Source organism: Pinus tabuliformis, chromosome 7 (assembly GCF_031772625.1).
Source record: "Pinus tabuliformis cultivar Carrire ecotype Pingquan chromosome 7, CPIR1, whole genome shotgun sequence".
Taxonomy (NCBI): domain Eukaryota; kingdom Viridiplantae; phylum Streptophyta; class Pinopsida; order Pinales; family Pinaceae; genus Pinus; species Pinus tabuliformis.
In genome coordinates this window covers 1,136,740,803-1,136,747,382 of record NC_142293.1, presented here as the reverse complement: position 1 = coordinate 1,136,747,382, position 6,580 = coordinate 1,136,740,803, and positions in this window count along the sequence as shown.

The window sequence follows — 6,580 nt, the reverse complement described above, 5'->3', positions numbered from 1 at the left end:
AACCAAGGTCTGGACCGGGCGGGTATCCCCCTTGTTGTTAGGGCATCTTCTTATGAGTCAAAATGATGAAATGCGAGATTGCGATGCAAAACTCCATCGCATTGCATGCATTAATGAGCACTCACGTTGGAAAACCTTAAAACCAAGAACCGGTTATGCGCTTTAATGATAATTAATGAGTTACATGCCAGTTGTTAATAAAATATGGTTTTGTGTTTTCCGAAGAGCCAGTCCACGTAAGATGGCGTGTTTTCGCATATCCGTGGCATTTAAAACTTTCCTGTCATTATTTATTATAATTACTCTCACCTCACTTGTGAACTGCAGGAACGAAGAACAAAAGTTACACAAAGCAATGTGTAGAAAACTATGGGAAAAAAGGGTAAGGCTCCAATGTCCAAAGACAGAGAAATGGCTCCCTTATAAACAGACATCGCATGCAACAGAGCCGCAGATTCACAGAATTCTGCTGAGCCATCCATTACTGATCTTTCATATACAGCCATGGTTAAATGGGTATTGAACGACGCTGATATCAGAAACGGACAGTTTAGTGCTCAGGCTCAAGAGCTCATGAAATCATTATTTTTACAAATTTTGAGCTTTATACCCGATAAGAGAAAGAGGCGCAAAAGGCGAAAAACGCATCAGAGAAGCCTGGATCAAGGAACGGAGGCAGTTTCCGATGCGCATCGCTAAGAAAATTGTTCGAGAAGGAAAGCTTCTAATTGCTCAGTCACCTACAAGCCCGAAAATTGCAAGAAAGCAATGATAAAAACAAACTGGAAACAGAAAGCTAAAGAAAAGGCAGAAGCAATCCATAGGGTTAACCAAGTTGAACTGGGATTATTACTGGGCATACACGGTAAAGCCACATAGTCAGTGGATGACTCTCAAGTATATCATCGATTTTGCTGAGAAGATGGTGCCAGCTCTTGCCAATTCTGTTTGCTTAGCTCAACTAAAAGCGGAAGACAGTCAACCGACTCTACTCAAGCAAATACTGAATGCTTGCAACGTTAAGGAGCAAATGCAGAAATAGTTTGATATTAGATTTAATTTTAGAAATAGTTTTGCTTTATTTTTGTAGATTTTTTTGGCTCAATATTCAAGAAAAAGCTCATTTTTTTTCTTTAAACCAAGAACTGGTTACGCGCTTTAATGATAGTCAATGAGTTACATGCCAGTTGTTAATAAAATATGGTTCTGTGTTTTCCGAAGAGTCAGTGCACGTAAGATGGCGTGTTTTCGCATATCCGTGGCATTTAAAACTTTCCTGTCATTATTTATTATCATTACTCTCACCTCACTTGTGAACTGCAAGAACGAAGAACAAAAGTTACACAAAGCAATGTGCAGAAAACTATGGGGAAAAAGGATAAGGCTCCAATGTCCAAAGACAGAGAAATGACTCCCTTATAAACAGACACCGCATGCAACAACGCTGCAGATTCATAGAATTCTGCTGAGCCATCCTTTACTGATCTCTCATATACAACCATGGTTAAATGGTACTGAATGACGTTGATATAAGAAACGAATAGTTTAGTGCTCAGGGTCAAGAGCTCACGAAATCATTATTTTTACAAATTTTGAGCTTTATACCCGATAAGAGAAAGAGGCGCAAAAGGCGAAAAACACATCAGAGAAGCCCGGATCAAGGAATGGAGGCAGTTTCCGATGCGCGATCGCTAAGAAAATTGTTCGAAAAGGAAAGCTTCTAATTGCTCAATCACCTACAAGCCCGAAAATCGCAAGAAAGCAATGATAAAAACAAACTGGAAACAGAAAACTAAAGAAAAGGCAGAAGCAATCCGTAGGGTTAACCAAGTTGAACTGGGATTATTATTGGGCATCCACAGTAAAGCCACATAGTCAGTGGATGACTCTCAAGTGTATCATCGATTTTGCTGAGAAGATGGTGCCAGCTCTTGCCAATTCTGTTTGCTTAGCTCAACTAAAAGCGGAAGACAGTCAGCCGACTCTACTCAAGCAAATACTGAATGCTTGCAACATTAAGGAGCAAATGCAGAAATAGTTAGATATTAGATTTAATTTTAGAAATAGTTTTGCTTTATTTTTGCTTAGAAAAAGGACGGTTATTTAAACCGCATCTTGAATTTTTGTAAATAAGTTATTTTTAGATTTATTTAGTAATATTTAAACTCTTCTCATCCATTTAGAGAAGTGTCCAGAAATTTGTCAAGAACTTGTCCTCAGAACATGCACTTTTGCACCCTCCGAGGAGGTTTTGATGAATGAATGTAACAGGATTTGTTGATGTTTGCATTTAATATCTGCTACTGATGTTGCACTTATGTACTCTTAGTGGATGTTAGATCAAGGAGAGATAAATCATTGTCGTTTGAAGCTCATGAGTAGGACTAGTTATAAATGGTATTTTTATCTCTTAACCATTTCTGCTTATGTGTTAAAGTGATATACAATTTTTAGTTGTTTATATATTACTGCATGAATGTCTGAGTTATCATTTGGCACTTTTGTATGGCGCTAGCTATTTATTTATGCTTAATGTATGAATAACTCATTATGCGATATGTTTTTCACAATTGTTTCGTCTAACTTTTTATATGAAGTGGTTCATCCTTATTGATTTCTTTTCTCATAATAGTTGAATGATCTTTATTACCAGTTGTTATTTGAAATCTTTTTAGATCGCATAATAAAAGAATTACATCCCGGGTTAGTATATACTTAGATGTTGTTGCTTATTAGAATACAATAGCATAGCATTAGATTAAAGTTAAAATTAGAATATCTTAATTAGGAACTGTTAGATTAGGAACATCAAATTTTACACACACACTCATAGATTGGGACACTGGTCCCATATCCCTAGTCGGACCCGTTATACCAAACGGATAAGGAGCTGCCAATCAAGGTCCGGACCGGGCGGGTATCCCCCTTGTTGTTAGGGCATCTTATGAGTCAAAATGATGAAATGCGAGATTGCGATGCAAAACTCCATCGCATTGCATGCATTAATGAGCACTCACGTTGGAAAACCTTAAAACCAAGAACCGGTTATGCGCTTTAATGATAATTAATGAGTTACATGCCAGTTGTTAATAAAATATGGTTTTGTGTTTTCCGAAGAGCCAGTCCATGTAAGATGGCGTGTTTTCGCATATCCGTGGCATTTAAAACTTTCTTGTCATTATTTATTATAATTACTCTCACCTCACTTGTGAACTGCAGGAACGAAGAACAAAAGTTACACAAAGCAATGTGTAGAAAACTATGGGGAAAAAGGGTAAGGCTCCAATGTCCAAAGACAGAGAAATGGCGCCCTTATAAACAGACATCGCATGCAACAGAGCCGCAGATTCACAGAATTCTGCTGAGCCATCCATTACTGATCTCTCATATACAGCCATGGTTAAATGGGTACTGAACGATGCTGATATCAGAAACGGACAGTTTAGTGCTCAGGGTCAAGAGCTCACGAAATCATTATTTTTACAAATTTTGAGCTTTATACCCGATAAGAGAAAGAGGCGCAAAAGGCGAAAAACGCATCAGAGAAGCCCGGATCAAGGAACGGATGCAGTTTCCGATGCGCATCGCTAAGAAAATTGTTCGAGAAGGAAAGCTTCTAATTGCTTAGTCACCTACAAGCCCGAAAAATGCAAGAAAGCAATGATAAAAACAAACTGGAAACAGGAAGCTAAAGAAAAGGCAGAAGCAATCCATAGGGTTAACCAAGTTGAACTGGGATTATTACTGGGCATACACGGTAAAGCCACATAGTCAGTGGATGACTCTCAAGTATATCATCGATTTCGCTGAGAAGATGGTGCCAGCTCTTGCCAATTCTGTTTGCTTAGCTCAACTAAAAGCGGAAGACAGTCAACCGACTCTACTCAAGCAAATACTGAATGCTTGCAACGTTAAGGAGCAAATGCAGAAATAGTTTGATATTAGATTTAATTTTAGAAATAGTTTTGCTTTATTTTTGTAGAAATTTCTCATTTCCCACCCCGGTTTTCAGTTTCTCCTTATTTCTCCCATATAGTTAAATGTCCTTTCCCATTGCCATACATTTAACAAGCTGGAAAAAAATAAATTTGCTGAAAACATAAATTCTGGAAATTTTACAGAATGCTGGAAATTGCAGAAATAAAAATCAGCAGTAATAAATAGCCATTAAAACACATTTAAACATTGAGATTTTTGGTCAATGTGACCCTGGAAAAACCCCCTACAACTCTTGGGGAAAACCAGTTTGAGAGCTCTTCTTTATTTCTGGAAAATGCCTTTTTACAGTAAGAGAAACATTCAGTAAAAGTCAGCAAACAAACTTTTACAACTTATCTTAGCCCTGCTGAAACTTCGCCCTGCTGAAACTCCGCCCTGCTGAAACTTTGCCTTGCTGAAACTCTGCTGCTGAAACTCCGCTTTGCTAAAACTCCGCTGCTGAAACTCCGCTTTGCTGAAACTCCGCTGCTGAAACTCCGCAGCTCACTGTCCAGAAATCTCCCTTGCTCTCTTGCTTTCCTTCTCTCAATCTATTCATGAAAGAATAAATGACCTTTTCCTCCTTTAATCTAACCCCAAGTGACTTTTAGGTGATCCCTAAATCCAATGGCTGAAATAGATTGAGATCTAAGACTAAGATTAAATGCTCATTTAAATCTCACTTTTTATTTTTTAATTCACCCCACTTTAATAAAGACCCACTTAGTCATTTATTTCCAAGGTCACTTTTCCTTTCTAATTTTTCATTGACTTTATAAAAGTCACTTTAAAATTGGACTTAGTAACTTTATCACTTAAAGTTATTTTTAAATTAGATTTAACTTTATAAAATTATAAAGTCACTTTAGGAGAAAAATTAAATTCTTTTGGACACTTTTCCCTAGGCCAAAGATCAAAGCCTAAGGGAACCACCTTTCCTCCGGTACCAAATTTCAACACTCCCTCTTACCAAGGAAGGTGTTCCTCACCACACCCATCTTGTCTCTGAAGTAGACATGCTTGCCCAGTGGTAAGGCTTCGGTAAGAATATCTGCAACCCGCTCATCAATGGAAATATACTCAAGCTTCACAGCGCCCTTCTGAACATAGTCTTTGATGAAGTGATATCTGATCCTGCGAAGCTAGATAGCCTCACAACCAGCTAGACTGGCTGCCATATACTCTGCTTCCGCTGAACTCAGTGCTACTGACTGCTGCTTCCGGCTGAACCATGACACTACTGCTGAACCCAACCCAAAACAGCACCTTGAAGTGCTCTTCCTATCAGAAGCACAACCTGCCCAATCAGAATCAGTGTATCCTACCAATCTTACTCCATCTCCCTGCCTGTAGTCCAGACCATAATCCACTGTCCTCTGCTAGTATCGCAAAATGTGTTTTGCAGCCACCCAGTGAACCTTCCTAGGCTCACACATAAACTGACTCATCGTGTTGACTGCAAAACAAATATCTGGTCTAGTGTTGATCAAATACATCAAGGAACCAATCAGCTGCCTGTACAATGTGGGATCCACCAACTCGGAATCCGAAGCATGAAGCTTCTTCCAGTTGGTAATCATCGGTGTCGACATGGGTTTACAATCCTCCATGTGGAATTTGCCAAGGATGTCCACAATATACTTCCCCTGTCCCAAGAAGAAATGCCCCTCCTCCTGACACACCTCCAAACCCAAAAAGTAATGCATCAAGCCGATGGCCTTCTTCAATCTGCACACATGGGACTCCTTACCATGCACCTCAAAGCCCTGTGCATGCTCAATGTACACCTCCTCCTATATGAAGCCATTGAGAAATGCAGTGTTCACATCCATCTGGTGAACCTTCCAGCTGGGTTTTATCCTGAAAGGGTGTAGAATATCAAAATTTTAATATAATATTATTAGTTTTGTTGTGACGAACTGTCCAGTGGAATATCCACAACAGTTTACGGATCATTTGGTATCAGATCAGGTTTCTTTGGGTATTTGGTAGATATTGCAAGGATCTAGATCAACGAGGTCGAAAAATCGTAAAACCATAATCATGGGTGACGAATCTATAAATGAACGTCATGATCCCTCAGAGGTGAGGTTTTCGCAACTCGAAGAACAAGTCGTGGATGCCAACTGCAATATCAACCTCCTCATGGAAGCCCTAAGCAATATGTTGGGGATATTTGGAGAAGAAGGGGGTTTTAATGCAAAGGAAAAATCAGAAGGGGGATTGGGAGATTGGGAAGACGTAGGTAACCAACTGAATAAAGAACCTGGAAAATATCAACCCAGTTCGAGTGCCATGAACCAATCCCTGTTTAAAGTGGAAGAAAAATTCGATATCAAGCCATACCATGACAAGACCGATGCTTTTAAGTTGAACCATTGGTTGCAATAACTGGAAGTTTATTTCAGTGCCCATCAGACCAAGGAAGGGAAAAAGATCTCATTCACGTAGCTGAAATTGGAGGGCCATGTACTAAATTGGTGGGATAGGCACACAGAAATCTTGAGGTTGGAGGGAGAACCTCCAGTGACTAAGTGGGAGGATTTCAAAACCCTCATTAAGTCACAGTTTTATCCCATTAGTTACGTGGAAGACTAGTGGA